Here is an 18,455-nt window from a genome sequence, read left to right on the forward strand (position 1 = left end):
TATTGAGCTCCTATTATGTGCCAGGACTGTAGAAGTAATTGTAAGGGAGATGAGTGTCAAGGAAAGATAGGGTTCGGCAAGACCTCACTTGATTTTGTTGGGGGTGGTGGTTATCAGGAAGCAGAATGTCGTTTACTCCATCTTTAAAGAAGGAATGCCCTTACTTTCCCAAACTATAGATTTTAATTTTGTGGCTTGGTGGATGGGTCTCAGGAACTCTAACCTGGAAGTTTGTGCTGTCCCGAGCCTATAGTCTGCACATCAACTTTATTCTCTCAAGCTTTTCGATGAGGTGGGGAACCTAGTGGCTGGCAGCCCTGGGGTCACGTTGTTAGAGTTTTGTCATCAGCAGAGAACTGGAATTTCTTTCCACTAAGGTCCAGCAGAGAGATCCTAGCCAAGACTCTAAATTGCTTAAACTGGATCACATGTTCATGCTTCACTATGGCCAGAATGATGGGTCATACAGTTATTCCTGTGGTCAGGAAATAGGAGTCTGTTCCGAGAATTGCTCCCTCCTTATGCAGAGTGGGGAAGGTGGTATCTGAATGTTTCAGTCTAGGTAGATATGTTCATGAATAAAGAAAATCTAATAAAACAAAAACATTTACATATGTATAAAAATGTAGGTACTTTACCCCTAATGGTTTCATATTAAATATGACCACTTTATATGAGACATATTTAAATATTGTGGTATGTTTCACATTCTTTTTTTCTGAGGTAATAGAGTAAGGATACCTACTTACAGGCATAATTAGTTTTTTTTTGTAGAATAGTGAAATTATCTGGCTTGTCAAGGAATAAAGTACCTGGAATGTAGAGATGTGAGAAAATATACCACTGTTGACTGTTTCTTGGAAAATTATGTGAAAACATTTGAAATCTTTTAAGTGTCATGTGATTTTTTAAACTCTATTGATTCATTAATGGCTGAAAAATGTACTGATTTGAAGTTTCCTTTCTGTGCTCATTTTGAGAAGAGCTCCCCTCCAGTCAGAAATTGTTGTGTTATAACTCCAACTACCATTTATTAACTTTGTAAATCTGTTGATTATATCACTCAGTGCACATGAGTTTGATAGAGAAAAAAGAAAATGTAAAAATCATGTCAAAATAAAGCCTTTTCTAATTCTTTGGGCCAAGGGAGTGAGAAGAAAAGGGAACACACTTATTGGGAATTCTTAATTTAAAAATTCAATGATTTTTAAGGAGCATAAAGATGAGGAACAGAGAGAGGGGAGATTATCTTAACTTTGTTACTGTTTTTACATTAAAATTTTAATAAATATTGTCTAAATTAAAACATATTTAAAACTTCAAAAGTATTTTAATTAAGAACAACTCTGATTAACAATCTTTAGATAGCTAGCAATTTTCAGATGTATGAATTGCAGAATAGATACAAGATTCCCTAGACATAAAATTTCCTATAGCATCTGCATTGCCCATTTTCATTGTTTTCCTAAAAAAATTGTCTGCAGTGATATAAAGATTCTGCTGTGCCCATAATTAACTCTATAGAACAATATCAGGTATTGCTTGTACCTTTTGACCCATTCATGGAAATAAAGAAAAGTATTGTCTTACTGGATTATTTAAACAAGCAACTTTTATAATAACAATTTTAAGAACTTAGTATTGCCTAATGGGCAATTTTTTTTTCAATCAATTTTTTTCCTCCTTTACTTAAATGTTTAGTTGTAATGATACTTCTCACGGGCATATGACCCTACAGTGGTATTTTGGTTGTTTAAAAATTCTAGAAAAACCCAATCCATAACCAAGAGAACTTTTTCCCCTTTCATTGTCAGCAGATGAATCCACTCTGGATGGAAAACATCCTGTAGTTAATTTGCTTTTACTGTGCTCTGGTGGACTCCCTCCCAGAAGTCTTTCAACCCCAACCTAGCCTTTGTTTTTATTCCAGAGATAGCATTTTTACTAATTCTGTTTGCACTTGTACATGATCTTCCAGTATCTAACAAAAGTCCCTTTTCAAAAACAATAATTGATATTTTGGGGGTAGAGATTCAATCCCAAAATATGTCCTCCAGTCTTAGCATATGAATAGATTAAAGCTAAAAGGAAATTTAAGTTGCTGAAATTATTCCATTAAAGGTTAAAACGCACAACCCCTTTTTCCTTCCTTTGGTACAGCATTGCTCTTCCTTATGGATCTCCAAATGAAACCATTGTAATGAAAAAAAAAATATGGCAAAGCATGAGGCAAAAATATACATCAGTACTTTGCTGTGACCTTGGGGCTCTCGATAAAATGTGCTTGCACATCCTTAAATAATTTACAAAATGAGTTTTTTCATGGCTTTGATCACTTTCTGAGCTGGTCTCTCAATTTACCCAGGCAATGGCCTCATTTTCATGAGAGAATACCTCTTCAGGAAGCAACAAGATTGTGAAATCAAACTTTGATCTGCATCCTTTGATTATGGGACAAATATAAATGTAATTCACTTACTAGAAACCATGTAATTTTAGGAGTCTTCAGCTGGGAAGTAGAGCCAAGGCATGGACGGACTACAGAAGTTCATATTTATAGTTTGAGGTCTCACTCAAATACTGGCTGCTTATTTCCCCAGCAATGATGTTTGATGGTTGGTTTTGAATGCTTTAAAAAGCGATTTAGTTTCCTTTTTTTTTTCCTACTACTACTGAGGAAGCAGTTTTTCACTGTTTAGAATTTAAAGACAATTGGTGGAATCCAGAAATTCAGCAAATGCCAAATAGAAAGGGAAATCTGAACTTTAGTTTTTAGAACAATTTGGACCAGATCTTGAATTTTTTTCCTTTCTGCTTTTCTATACTGAAATTCCTGCACATTTACATTGTTTCTAGTCATTTATGGCTTTTCAAGCTGTCTACATTTGCTGTGTGATAGGGAGATCAAATGTGAATTCTGCATTTAACTAATTAATATGAGTTGTTAGTTCAAAGGCATGAAAGTGTTCATCTAAGTTCATTAAACATGTAACATTGATCAACTACTAAATTGCTAACCTTCATCATTAATTGATAGAATCTGGATTTTAACCTTGTTAACTGTTTTAGTTGAAAGGATTTCTCAATAGAACTAGGTGATAAGGCTGTAACAGGGTGGGAATATATTTCTATTGTTCTCAGAGGAAGTTAAAATGCAAGAGGTCTAAATGTACAAATAACTTAAAACTCTTAGTAAAACTCTGGGTAAAAGAAATAAATGTACTTATTTTTTTCAGTTTTCATTTCCATGTTAGTTTTAGGGTAAAAATTCAATTTTAATATCATCATGTTTGTTTCTATTCAGAACTTGTGGTAGAAATGAATATGCTTGGACCCTGAGGTTGAATATATATTAAGATAATCTGTTTGAGTTTTACTATGAATTTTTCAATTGCATTTCTCACCAACTGACAGCTTAGTAACTTTTATTTTTTATTTAAGTAGATTACAGGATAAAGTTCTGGAGCACATTTGCTAATAGCCTAGGTCTTTCATGATACTGAGTCAGATATATGCTTATAGCTCTCATTTTAGCAATTAATCATAGACTGCTTAACTGTTCACTGTAAAACTCTCTGGTTTCCACAAGCCTGGAAAATAAGGTTATAACATTGCCATAATATCCAGTGTCTGGGACTTGGTTACTTTCTTTAAAACTTGACTAAAATTAATAACAATTGTCATTAGTAGAAACATAGGCCAAAATTGTTCATGATAAATGTGATTAGAAAATCATCGAAGTCCTTCTTTTTTCTCTTGTCTTGAATCTTTAAAACTCATGAGTCTTTTAAAAACATTTATAATGTGTATGTTTCTTAAATTCTTCATATCTTGCAAAGCAGACCATATAAATTTCTGATATAAATTTTAAAAGGAAAAATAAATGAAAATTGTCATTATTGGTGATTTTATTTGAGTATTCTTGACTCTAGAGAAATTTAGGTTATTGAGCATCAGAATCACAAAGAGGCCATTGAACCACTTTTATAGGGTGGAAGGAGGATGTGATACAGTAGAAAGAAATAACTTTTCTAAAGCTTTTGTTTCTGGTCTTGAGGGATGGTAAGTGAAAAAGAAGGAGAGAGTAAGACAACCAGTGTTTTTTTGTCTCTCTACCCCTTAGGTACCCCTCTTCCAGGAAGAGTTGATGCTTTAGAACAGCAGTGTTCAAATTGGTTAAGTATATGAAATGTTCAAATTGGTTAAGTATATGAAAGGCTAGAGGTTAAGTACATGAAAACTTTTCTAAAATATGCAAGCATAGTAGATTAAAGGAACCATTTCTTAGATCCTCAAATATCATCTGCACTTAAAAAATGATGTGCCTGAGAACATACTTGTGGTGGAGATGTCATTCTGGTTAACTCCCCCTTCACAATTGACCTTCTCTGTTATTCCATTGCTATAAGATACCATACAGGCCACTCCCCACACCATCCTCACTCAAATCTTGACATCATTTTGGAGTTGGGGGAGGAAGATTTCCAACCCAGCATACTATACAAAGCCTAAGCATTAAGCAAATGTGAGGGTAGAATAAAAAAAGATTTTAAGACATGCAAACTAAAAAAAAAAAAAAAAAAAAAAAAATCATGCACCTTTTCTCAGAGAGTTACTGGAGCATGCGCTCCAGCAAAAAGAGGGAAGAGACCAAGAGACAGGTGATCCTCAACATAGGAGAAAAGAAAAGGCAATCCTGGGAAGGAAGGATACTAAAAGAATATTTCCAGTTCAATAGCTATAATAGATGGGACAGCAATCAATCCAAGTTCCAGCGAAAGGGAATAGGCCAAGGAGGAATGTTTTCAAGCAAGGAGAACAATTGATAGATTTCTTGCTGCGTTCAAATGTATTGAGAAATGATTTCCAATTCTGATGAAAACTTCCAAGATGATCAATATATAGAAAATTAAGTGACTGAAAGAAAGGTGACAAATAGTCATTGCAATTATGCAGGAAATAAATAATCATAGCATAGCACGTTTTTCGTTATAAAAATATTTACTTTGCTTAGGGGCACCTGGGTGGCTCAGTTGTTTAAGTGTCTGCCTTCGGCTTAGGTCATGATCTTGGGGTCCTGGGATCAAGCCCCACATTGGGCTCCCTGCTCAGCAGGGAGTCTGCTTCTCTTCCCTCTGAATCTCCCCAGGCTTGTGTTCTCTCTCTCTCAAAAAAAAAAAAAATCTTAAAAAAAATTTACTTATAATACTGTAAACAGGGGGATAATGATTTAACCAATAATTGTGGTAAAACTCTTTTTTTGGGGGGGGAGAATGAGGGAAGGAGAATATGTATGTGTGTGTGAATGTGTGGGCACATAAAAGAGTTAAATCATTATATTAATGTTAAGGTTTAAATTAAAAAGGAAAATCCAGAAATCATGCTATATGCTGGTAATATAACAAAAAAAGACTTTGGAATTGGATGGGGAGTAGGGATTGTGGTAGGCAGAACCTCCCAAAGATGCTCCTGTCCTGATCCCCAGAAAACATGACTATGTTAAGTAGCATGGCAAAAGGGACTTTGCAGATGTGATTTAATTAAGGATTTTGAGATTGGAAGATTATCCTGGATTATTTAAGTGAATCCAATCACATGAACATTTGAGGGCAGAGAGGAGAGAGAGAGAGATGTGACCACAGGAGTGGTCATGACCCTAGGAACATGGGTGGCCTCTAAGAGTCAGGAACAACCCTCATCAAAGAAACAGAGACCTCAGTTCTACAAACTGAAGGACTAAATGTTGCCAACAACCTGAAAAACAAGGAAACAGATTCTCCCCTAGAGCCTCCAGAAAGGAAGTGCCCTGTGGACATTAAGATGATAGCTTAGCAAGGCCTATGCCAGACTCTGACCTACAGAACTGTAATATAATAAATACCTGTTGTTTGAAGCCACTGAATTTGTGGTATGTGTTATAGAAGCCAATAGAAAACTAATACAGTGAGCAAGAGATTTTTTTTCAGCTTTGTAGAACGTTTTACTTTTTAAGTGAATAAATCTGTTTTAAATATGTAACATTTTTAAAGCTTTAGTAAAATAAGAGTTGATATTTTCTTAATGTAATTAAAAACATATAGCTAAGCCACAGTCAGCCTCCTTCTGGCTCTGTTTCCATTAGGCATGTTATATATGAATTCTGGTGGCTTACGCAGTTCCTGAAATTGGAGAAGGGCCCCTGATTTTCAGTCCATTTTGGATGTTCCCAGTGGTCTAAGGCCATGTCTATGTAGTTGTGGTGGTTTCAAATAGTGGCTGTTAAGTTGTTGGCACTAGTCAGAGATGGGGGTATGTGCCCTTTGCTTTTATCTGGGCTGGCTTATGATGGTTTTTACCAGTCAATAGTAGAAGTGACATGAGGTGACATGTGGGCTTTGATTATAAAAGACCATGCTGCTTTTGTCTTATTCACTCCTGGAGTCCTGAATGATCAGGTACGATGTCTGGTTACACTGACATCACATGCTGGGAGGTCATGCGTGGTGCTGTACTTAATACACCTAGCTATACTGGTTCTTTAGCCATCCTTGTCCAGGCATGTGTGCATGAGTCTTCATGCACATGAAGCCATCCTGGGACCCTCCAGGCCAGCCCATCTGCCAGCTGAATTCCAGAGTCATTTTTGTCAAACCCATATGGAACAGAAGAATCACCTAGCTGATCCCTACTCACATTCCAGATCCACAGAATTGTGCAATATAATAAAATGATTTTTGTCTTAAGTCAACAACAATTTAAAGTTTGGGGATAGTTTATTATGTAATAATAGATGACTGTAAAATATTTTATTAGAAGGCAACTTCTAATGGTAGCTTCCACACCCTCAACATTATATTTGGTCTTGCAGATCCTGGTTGAAACTCCAAAACCCATGGTGCTTGGTTCCTAACTGAGGGCCAAGGAGCCTGCCCACAACCAAGTCCTACAGAAGCCCCCAAGCCTTAATTTATAGAATCAAATAGTCTTTCCAAGAAGGGTCACCTTCTTCTATTACTCTCCAAGCAGAACTCATTTCCCTGAATGCATCTCACAAAACAAAGTTAGCCTTATTTCTAATCAGGGAAACCCAGAACTCAAGGACTTTAAGACCAACTATCTTGCTTAAAAAAGAAACAGGGAAAATTTCTCATGTTTCCACGGCAAGAGAAACACCATCACCGATAATCAACCAGCTCTCCACCTTCATAAAATAAGATGTCTAGGGTTAGAATTAGGGTTAGGTGGTGGGGAGAGGATGTTTAAATTTTACCAATTAAAAAAAAATTATTGGTTACTTATTGCACTGTAGCCAGAGAATGTTTTACATTGTATAATTTTTAGAATCTATTGAGATGTACTTAATGTCTTAAGATATGACCAATTCTTTAACTCTTACAAATGTTTATATTCAATAAATATATATTGAATATATTTTTTAAAAATCTGTTAATTATATTATTTAATTCTTTCAATAATAATAAATAATTATATAGCATTTACTCAGGGTGAGGCATTGCCCTAGAAACTTTAGATAAATTAACTCTTCATCCATTTACTTTTTTTTTAAGGTTTTTATTCATTTACTTGACAGAGAGAGAGAGCAAGAAGGGGGAGCTGCAGGCAGAGGGAGAGGGAGAAGCAGGCTCTCTGCACAGCAGGGAACCCTATGTGGGGCTTGATCCCAGGACTCTGGGACTATGACCTAAGCCAAAGGCAGAAGCTTAACCAACTGAGCCACCCAGGCGCCCCCATCCATTTACTTTTAATCTGTATGTATCTTTATATTTATTTATTTATTTATTTATTTATTTTTATTTATTTGAGAGATAGAGAGCACGAGAGGAAAGAGGGTCAGAGGGAGAAGCGGACTCCCTGCTGAGCAGGGAGTCCGATGTGGGACTCGATCCTGGGACTCCAGGATCATGACCTGAGCCGAAGGCAGTCGCCCAACCAACTGAGCCACCCAGGCGCCCCTGTATCTTTATATTTAAAGTGGGTTTCTTGTAGACAACATATAGTTAGGTCTTGTTTTTGATCTACTCTGATAATCTGTTTTTTATTTTTTTAAATATTTATTTATTTATTTGTCACAGACACAGCGAGAGAGAAAGCACAGGCAGGGGGAGTGGGAGAGGGAGAAGCAGGCTTCCTGCCGAGCAGGGAGCCCGATGCGGGGCTCGATCCCAGGACCCCGGGATCATGACCTGAGCCAAAGTCAGACACTTAACCGACTGAGCCACCCAGGCGCCCCGACAATCTTGTTTTTTAACTGGTGTGTTTAAACCATTGACATTCAAAGTGATTATTGATATAGTTGGATTAATATCTACCATATTATTGTTTTCTATTTGTTATCCCTTTTTTATACCTATTTTTGTCCTCCATTCTTTTTTTCTTTTTTTCCACTGAGGCATTTTATTTGCACGTATGTATTACATCCCCAGAAAAAGAATCCCAGGATTTTCCCTCCTGTGTGTTTTCGTCTTGCTTCTTCATGGTCCATGATGCCAGCTGAGATTGTCAGTGCAATGAAACCAAACTGACGGGATAGGAGCAGTTTATTCTGCTATTTTTCTAGATCTTTCAGTTGTACATCAAATCTGGGACTGATCATGCCACACTTGTTTAACCTGCCTGTGAGGTTCACAACAATTTTCCCTGCTCTGTGATCATCAATGATTTCAAATTCGCCAATGTAATCATGCTTCCTCACAGTGAGAAACCGGACGATGACTTTGGAGCACGGCCTGATAAGAACCTGGTGTTTGCCTCTCTTTTCAGCATTGTTAATGCTCTTGAGAGCATCTGTCGGGACACTCATGCGCACCATTATGGCCGCACGGAAAGATGGTGGAAAGAGTATCTTCCATTCTTTTTTCTGTCTTCTGTGGTTTTGGTTGAGCATTTTCTGTAATTCCATTTTCTCTTCATTCTTAACACATCAGTTGTGGTTTTACTTTTATTTTTATTGTTCTTTTTTTTAGCGGTTGCCCTAGAGTTTGCCATGTACTCTTACAACCAACTCAAGTTCGCCTTTAAATAACCCGGAATTGCTTATTGCTTTCTGGGCAGTGTGAGTGCCTTATGCAACAAAATAATGCTAATCCTCCCTCCTAACCCTTGAACCATCGCTGTCGTTCATTCAGCATATACAGGCATACGTATGTACACAAGGTATTGACAAGAGCACACAGAGTCAAACACATCGTTGCTGTGTTTTTGAGCAAACTTTTATCTGTTAGGTCAATTAGGGAAAATTTTTATTTTACCCTCACTTATTCCTCCTTTGATGCTCTTCCTTTCTTCAATAGATCTGAGTTTCTGACCTACATCATTTTCCTTCTTTCTAAAGAACTTATTTTAACATTTCTTGCAAGGCTGATCTGCTGGCAACAAATGCCCTCAGTTTTTGTTTGTCTGAGAAAGTCTTTATTTGTTCTTTACTTTTGAAGGATAATTTCTCAAGGTACAGAATTCTAGTTTGGTGTTTTTTTTTCTTTCAGCACTTTAAATATTTCATTTCACTCTATTCTTGCTTGCACGATTTCTGAGGGCACGATGGATGTGATTTTTATCTTTGTTCCTCTATAGGTAATGTGTTTTTTTTCTCTAATTTCTTTCAGTCTTTTTTTTTTTTAATTTGTGATTTTCTGTCATCTGAAAACGATATATGAAACGTAGTTTTTTGGGCATTTATCCTGCTTGGTGTTCTCTCAGCTTCCCCACTTAAATGAAGTAAGAATGCTTTGAGGTTGGTGCCGTTATTGCTCCCATAGTAAACTTGATCAGCAAGGCCAAGACAATGAGAGGTTAAATCACAAAGCTAGCATGAGGCTGAGCAAGGGTTTGCACTCAAGCAGTATTATTTATATTCTAAAGACCCTATACTTTATGCAGACTATTTCAAGCCACCTCACATTATTTTGAAAAAGTCATAGCATGCCTTATTAGCAAATGAAAATAAAATGCTGACTTAGCCCCAGTTAACTCTTGAATAATAGATGTATTTCTAGAATATTTCTTCTCCCTCTGCTACTGCTAGTTACTCCATTTTTGCTTACTTTGTAGACACTATTTGGAAATCACCCTGACTTTTAATGTTCTCATATATTCTTTTATACTGGTGCCTTCTTTATATTTTTTCCTCAGGTCCTTTTTATTCTAAATGAGAGTAAAAAATCACTAGGGTACTTTAATTACAATGATTTGAATGGGCTGGTTTGATTTGCCTTTTTAATCTGTGTTCTCTCTGTATCCTGGCCCAGCTTCTGGAAGGTGCAAGGAACGGAGTGACTCACCACGGCATCTGCTGTGTCATCAGGAAAGAGGATGCCGGAGGGACAGAAGCTAGACTGAGATTTGAAGTTTCTGGATTCTGACCTCTGCCGGCTCCCTGGCTATCTCTACATGGGGCTACATTTTGACTGTGGTTTATAGGTAATCACTTAATTTCATGTTGTTTGTAGCTTTTCCTTTCAAAAAACGGCAATAATTATCCTTTATCCCTCCACCCCCCACCAGGAAATGGCAAAACTTCATTATTATTAAAAACAAAATGAAATTGTCATTCTATCCAGAGGTGTTTGCCACATATATACAGAGAACAATTCTCATGATTTCCTTGGCCTTTCTGGCTGTGCCTGTAGGGTAAGTAAGCACTTTCTCAATGAAGGGGGCGTTTTGAAATTCCTTCCAAAGAAGTCTGGCATTCATTCTAAATTGACCTGGAGGCTAAGGAGCCCTGGAGTTGTTCCAGCTGGTTCAAACTCTGCCAGGTAAATATTTCCATGAACTAACAAGCTGTGGTAGACTGGTTATTCATAGACTTGGCTGTTACTATTGCATTGTTCTTAAGTTACTTTTGTGTTATATTTTTAGAACCCCTATAATTTTATAGGTCCTGATGCTTAATCTGAGTCCATATGTGTTCTTTTAGATGTAGAATACTAGAGCAGAGTGGAGCAATCTACCTTTTAAGAAAGGACTTTACTGTAAATTTAATAAGATGTTTAGAGGAAGGTGTTTTGAGAGTGGCTAGGGACAATATGATGTGGGTCCCATGCTCTTTCTTTCCTTCTGCTCCAACCTCTAGCATGTTTAGTTTTTATCCTTAGGTTTGATGCTTCCTGGTCACCAAATGGTTGCCATACTGACAGCAAGTCTTCACAAGGCGTTGTATGAGTGCAGAAGTAGGGGGTCTATCAAGATGGCAAGAGAAAGGTGTTCTCATATACCTGTCTCTTTTTATGCAGGAAGAAAAATCTGTCCCAAGTCCCTCAATCTCACATCTATTTGGGCAGAAGTGGGTCTCATAGCCTCTCTGAGCAGCAAGGGTGGCTGGGAAAGGGTGTATTTTGCTTTTTCAATATCTACATTGGGAGGTGGGCAAGGAGAAGGGATGAGGAGTGACCAACCAAAGTGTTTGTCACCACTAACAAGTTCTTTTTCTTTCTTTCCCTTCTATTCTGCTCATAGAAGTCATTGCCTGCCAACAGCCTACCAGTCTTGGGAATGAACTCTGACAAACTTACCATCATGACAGCTGTTGTATCCCATCGAGGATGGAAGGATGGAGCTCCAAACTTTGTTACACTATTCTTGAAAGGTAATCAGCTTCTGTGCATGAGTGGATGGAATAGGTCTGTTTACGTTGCTTTGAAGTTTACCCAGTAAAGCACCGTGACTTGTGCAAGCTGAGGAATCAAGGAGAAAGACTGCATGAGTGTTGGTCTGTTTCTTACAACTGCCTTGTGAAGGCAGCATGCAGTCATTAATACTGCTGATTTTATAAATACAGGATGAACAGTTAAAGGGGTAGCAGTTCTAATTCTAGGAGCTGGGTGTGAACAATTTTATTTCCAGGCTCTGAATGACCAAAGGTGCCTAGACTGTAAGTTTTCTGTTCACAACACAGTTGGCATACGTCCATTGATAGTTGGAGTTTATCATCTGAAATAGATGGATCTCTCCTTTTAAATTATTTTTTTCATTTCCTAGAATTTATATTAAAATTTGTCTGTTTTTGGCTCTAAATAGTTGGAGAATGGCATGAGATGACTGTGTAGTAAGGCAATGTGTAATACAGGCAACTCTATGTACTATTTCTAGAAGAGTTTCTCATTGGCAGGAATATAGAAAACATCTACTGGCATCATTTTCATGGACATGTCTCTTTGTTTTTATTGTATTCAATAAGATGTGCAATTCAGCAGTTTACCTTGGAAGAGAAGTGAGATAAAGTTTGACTGTCTTTACAGTCAAATTTATCACCAAGATGACAGGACCCCAAACCTTGAGTGTGGTCAGGTTGTTGTAATGATGTGTGAAGGTGACCAGCACATTGTTCTGAGCATGATCTCCTTGATCTGAAAACACAGGGAACAACTTGATATAGATAAAGCCCAAAGAACTTTGGAAAACTTTGGTGTTTCTTGATTGATACTGTCTCCTTGGGATGGATTTAGCTGAGAAGCCCTGATACTGTTGAAAGAAATAAAGGGTTTACTTTTTCTAGCAAAGAGTTTGGGGGCCGTCCTTTTGGGGTACAGGGTGCTCCTCCAGGGTCAGGCTCATGTTGCCTTTCTGCTCTGCTGTCCTTCAAGCAGAACTGCCGAGCATCTAAGAATGAGGTCAGCATTCCAGGAACACAAAGAAAGACAAGGAAGGAGGGATAAATGACTATTATCAGGACTTGGGACATTCCCAGAAATCTCAGGAAATGTGCGTCTTGTTGCCATGAACTGTGTCCCACAGCCACTGTTAGCTGCAAGGGAGTCTGGTGACTAGAGTTTCTTAGCCAAACACACTGATATTGCTGGAAAAGTGGACATTCTCTTAAGGAGGATGAAATAAGGAAGTGATATTATCTAAGCAACTAGCAACCTATGCCACACCCGTCATCATTGGCAAACGATGGAGTCTGTGATTCTACCTGTTAGACATTGCTTTCAATGTCTGTTGCCATCGTAAGTGCAGGTGAATGTGATCAGATATCAAAAAAGAATTCACCATTTTCTTTTCTTTTGCAAGTAAGCGATAGTAGTCTTCTCATTTGTGTTTGCTCTGTTTTCTAACTTATGTGCACAATTTTACATATATTTGTTTCTTGATGAGGAAATGAAGGTTCATTGGGATGATGAAGTGAGTTCTGCAAAGGCCAAATTCATTCGATTGTTAGAGGGGTCTAGGACTCATTTCAGGACTGCTGTGCTCCCTGCACGGTCCCAGCATCCTAGCTTCCCCTTTGGAACCAGCCCCTCAATGCTGAGTAGACCTGGAGGTGTTTTGAGCCTCAGGCTGAGGAGTAGCTTCTGAGTCATCAGTGGCCCCTTTTCTGCTGTGCCCAACCCAACCATCTATCTGGGTCTGTAGGAACACTCTTTTTTTTTTTAAGATTTTATTTATTTATTTGACAGAGAGAGACACAGTAAAAGAGGGAACACAAGCAGGGGGGTAGTGGGAGAGGGAGAAGCAGGCTTCTTGCAGAGCAGGGAGCCCAATGTAGGACTCGATCCCAGGACCCTGGGACCATGACCCAAGCCGAAGGCAAACTCTTAACAACTGAGCCACCCAGGCGCCCCTGTAGGAACACTCTCTGAATGGTGTCAGAGACAGCAGCTCAGCAATGTACTTAACAGAGCCAGAGAAATGCTGTGGCCCAGGCTGACCGCATCACAAATCCCAGGCGCCCAAAGTGTAACATGCATTCCATGCCAACGGACCCAGTACGGATTCAGACTTTTCCAAGCATAATACAAATTGGAACATTCTTTTCCTCCTTTTTCCCTCCTTATTCTTTCCTTCCACCCTCTCCCGACCCTATTTAAGTTTTGTCTTAGAAATCTTATTTGAATTTTCAAGTTAACAAGACTTAAAGGAGTCACCTTTCCTAACTTCCCATCTGGAGGATCCCTAGATGACCTTATCTGGGTTCTGCATGTAGACATCCAGAGATGAGGCACTCACGATCTCACACATCAGCCAGTTCTGAATAACGTGTCAGAAAGCTGTTGGCTTGTATTAGGCTGACCTCTCCTATTAGATTTTAAAATCTCATACCAGTAGTGAAACTCCAACGTCCCCTTTGACAAATGACAGAAAGGGCTATTGCATTACATTGCTAGGGCTTCCCTTTTGTAGAAGCTTTGTTGATTCAGAATTGACTGATAGTTCATGAGTCTCTTTGAGGAAATTGTAGGGAAAGTATATATAAAAAGCAGCAACAGTTCTGGGTAATAGCTGAGAAATGTGATGGCTATGAAGGAGAAAGAAACAGAACAGTGTTATTTGTCATTCTGACTGTCACCTTTGCAAGTAAAATGTTGAGGGGTGCCTGGATGGCTCAGTCAGTTAAGTGTCTGGCTCTTGGTTTTGGCTCAGGTCATGATCTTGGGGTCCTGAGATCGAGCCATGCATCAGCTTCAGTGTGGAGTCTGCTTGTCCCTCTCCCTCTGTTCCTCTCTCTCTCTCTCTCTAATAAATAAAATCTTTTATTTTTATTTATTTTTATTTATTTTTTTAAAGATTTTATTTATTTATTTGACAGAGAGAGACACAGCGAGAGAGGGAACACAAGCAGGGGGAGTGGGAGAGGGAGAAGCAGGCTTCCCGCTGAGCAGGGAGCCCGATGCGGGGCTCAATCCTAGGACCCTGGGATCATGACCTGAGCCGAAGGCAGACGCTTAACAACTGAGCCACCCAGGCGCCCCTAAATAAAATCTTTTTAAAAAGTGCAAAATGTTAAGGTTATGTCCTTGCAAGAATCCTGGATCTTCTCAATTTTCCACAAGACTATAAAACAGGTTTATCTTCTTCCTCCCTTTGTCCCTCCCTCCATGTCTCTCTTTCTCTCTCTTTCCCTCTTCTCCCTTTCTTTCCTTCTTTCTAAGGCTTATAACTATGAGTGTTTTATGGTGAGGTTAATCCATCTGATTTGGCATGACGAGAGAAGGCATCATGTATGAGGTGAGGCTTGAATTACTCTTGCAGGATGAATATTTCAGTGTTTGGTCAGATGGGAGGGGAAAGATTGAATAAAGACATATGGACCATTGCAATAATTTTTATTGAGTCTGCTGGAGTGACTCAGTCATGATTATTCAGGCTACTATTTCATAAATATGCAGCCCACAGACAACCATTACTGTTCACACTTCCTTGTCCTTTACTATGGGGAGGGCAAAGCATTTACTAACACACTGATGCAGAGTTAAAGTTGAATTCTCAGTGATTCTCAGCATTTTCCCCCAGAGACAGACATTACAGATGACCTTCCCAAGCAAGATGCTCTGAAGGAGGTACCTTGCCCATTCTGGTCAAGCTGCTGGTAACTTTATCCTCTTCTCTCTTAAAAACTATACAAAGAAGAGGGGAATTATGAGAGAAAACAAATATAGGTATGATATTTGTTATTTAAGAATTGTCACAACTGATTTTAACTAACCATGTAGATGATGGTAGTTGAGGATTATCGGAGGGTTGAAGGCCACGATAGAGTTCATCCAAGTCTGTTTATCCAGAGTTGACTACAGTAAGGGAGTTAGCTACTCTTGCATTCCTTCCGCTAGAGACTCACAAGGATTTGAAAGGACAATGGGTTTTACAAAGAGAAAGGAGGAAGTCTCAAGACAGTCTTTGATTGGTCAATGTCCTATTTGGGAGGGACTTTCACTCAGGGTGGGGTTTTTGGAAGTGATATGGAGGTGCGGGAAATGGGCAGTGGGCAGGGTGCTTCCTGATTGGCTTTCAGATTCATTTGGCCGTCTTTGATTGGTTTAATCCCCAGGCATATAACTGGGTCCTTTCCAGGCTAGGTAGGCTCATGGGGGTTTTCCTGTTTCGACTGAAAGAGTATCTGGTTCTCTACTTTGGGTTCCGAGTCTAGTAGAAGCCAGTTCTGCAGAATTGTTGCATTAAACTGGAAAGTCCCCTTTCACCATATACCAGTGCCTGGTATATAGTAAGGAGTCAGTAATATTTGTAGAATGCATAACAAATATTTTTAAAACTTTCAAATATAAAAAAAGGATTGTACAGTGAACATCCATATTCACGGCCTTGGTTCTATCATTAAAATATTACTATATTTGCTTTATCAAATATCTATCCATGTCTTCACTTGACAAGAGGAATTTTCATATGACACATTTAATTAAGCTAATAAGAAAACAGTTTGTAGTCTTACTGATTTCATGAGGAGAGATATAGTCCAAGAGAATAATGAGTGATAGTTGCAGAAATGTCTTAACTACCCTTATATACCACTATTGTTTGCCAAATATGGGTGGGGCTCAGGTCCCACATGGGGCTGTTAATGTTCAAGGACTTTAGTCAGTTAAGGTGTGGATAGGCTAAAGGTTCATTCGTGGATAGTGTTATTGAGCCAGGATTTGCCTTCACCTTTAAAAAAATATATTAAACTGGTAGGGAGAAATGCCGGTTTAAAAAAAAAAAAACTATAGTAGGGACTTTAAGCTTAATGGAGCTACTACAATCAGTATTTGTCATACAATTTTTTTTAAAGATTCACAGAAGTCAGCTTAATTCATAAATAAAAGTTAATTCTGTAGGTTAAATGAGACAGGTAAAAGTTGAGTATGCCTGCTACATCAAAGTCTATTAGGAGTCTAGTCATCAGAGTATATTTGTTTTTTCTCTGTTCTACTTTTTTTTTCCCCCTTGAGAGTTAATCTACTTATGCATTATGCCTCTTGAGTGCTAGATATTTTTGTACTATGGGAAGTGCAGTATCTGGCCTCTGACCACGGGGTTAGTGGGTATGAGTTTTGGACAACACTGGGAACCAGTGCATGGCCTTTCAGTAGAGAGGCAGATGTCTTGAGTTTGGGTCTGGTCCCTGTCCTTCAGAGTTGGGGCTTTGGTTTCAGAATCATAGAAGGAATTTACTCCATATTGGTATTTACTTTATAAGGTTGTGATAAAGACTGAATGAGATACTGCATGTAAAATGCCTGACTCATAGTGACAATCAGTAAATCAGTGAATACTAGTTGTCATCTGTTAAAATGTGGCAGAAGTAATGTACTTGGGGGAAAGTTATGCATGTGGGGGTATCATAGAATCCTTGTTTGGAGCCGGAAGTGACCTCAAAAATCCTCTACCCCAACTCCTCATTTTACAAATAAGAGACCTGAAATCCAGGGACATTAAATAATTTCCCCCAAATAATAGCTGAAGTTATCCTGGAATAGGATGAAAACCAAGTTCTTAAATTTCCTTAGGAGGTCTCTTCCCACCATCCCGGGCGATCCTGGTTTGAGGATACTGCAGGGGGCCCACCACAGTGACAAAGCAGTGTCCTTGGAGACACTCGGACTTGAATCCACCTCTTATTATGTGGCCTGGGTGAATTAGACCTTGGTTTTTCTCTCTGTAAGTGGCTTTTGTCAGATGGGGCTGCTCTGAGGTTAAATGAGGTGATAGGAATGAAACACATCGCAGGATGCTTTGACATATAAAAAAAAATTCCCCATGATGGTAGCTGGAGGACCGGGAAAAGGCGGTGGGGGAAGAAAAGGAGGAGGGGTTGTGAAGGAAGACACACAGTCCCTGATTCTCATAATAGATCATGAAAAACTTGCATCCTGCAAAGTCTGTGGCACCACTTTCAGATGGAGGTGGAGGAAAGGAAGGAGCAGAGTAGAACGGAAGGTGAAAAGAAGAGCAGAGGGAATAGATGCCGACAGGAAACACATGGCCAGCATGCAGCACTCCTGTCACCCGGGGGGTTTGACTTTGCTTAAGGATTGAAGATCCCAGACAGGATGCAGCTCGATTCCTCTATGGGATCTGCACAAGCGACCCTCCACTTCGTCGCTATGCCTGTCGTGTTCTCAGCATTCCTGCCTGAGTTCAGTTTTGGGGTTACTTAGATGCAACATCCTGGTCTCAGAAGGACCACTATTACAAAGGATTTTTGAGCCACAGCGTATCCATGTTCTCATTGTACAGCTGATGAAAGGTCCTGTAAGAACAAATGATACCATGCTTCAGGGGAATCCCAGGGTAAGCTGGCTCAGGCAAGATGAGGACCCAGCCACCACGTGTGTCAGTGATTCCGTGGGAGAATGCATTTACGGTTCTAGGCAACAAGAGTGCAAGAAAGCATCTGGCAAATAATTTTGCATTATGAGTTGGATTTGCTTATTTAATGTGCTGCCTTTCTACTATACTTTACGTTTTTTTTCCACCAGAAGACAACATTGCCCAATTGTGATAGGCCTCAGAGAACTCATTAGTCAAGTAGATTCTAAGTTTTTTGGGGCAGGGAATATGTTTTCTAATTGCTTTGCAACCTTTGCTATGTTACCTGTGTAAACTGTAGGCCCTGAATAAGCTGCCTGTTCAAAGAGAATGGAATAACCTAATTTTTTTTTAATTCAAGTGAAACTATGATAATAGACAGGCAAAGCAGACAGACCCCTAGAGTCCCTGGGACAGTGAAGTGTGAGGGTCCA

At 38.9% G+C, this 18,455-nt stretch overlaps 1 pseudogene; it reads right to left on the bottom strand.

The window, feature by feature from the left end:
* Positions 1-7,154: 7,154 nt before the first annotated feature.
* Positions 7,155-8,812, bottom strand: LOC113912398 (annotated as a pseudogene).
* Between the last annotated feature and the right edge of the window lie 9,643 nt (positions 8,813-18,455).

The sequence above is a fragment of the Zalophus californianus genome, chromosome 14 (assembly GCF_009762305.2).
Source record: "Zalophus californianus isolate mZalCal1 chromosome 14, mZalCal1.pri.v2, whole genome shotgun sequence".
In the NCBI taxonomy this organism is placed as follows: Eukaryota; Metazoa; Chordata; class Mammalia; order Carnivora; family Otariidae; genus Zalophus; species Zalophus californianus.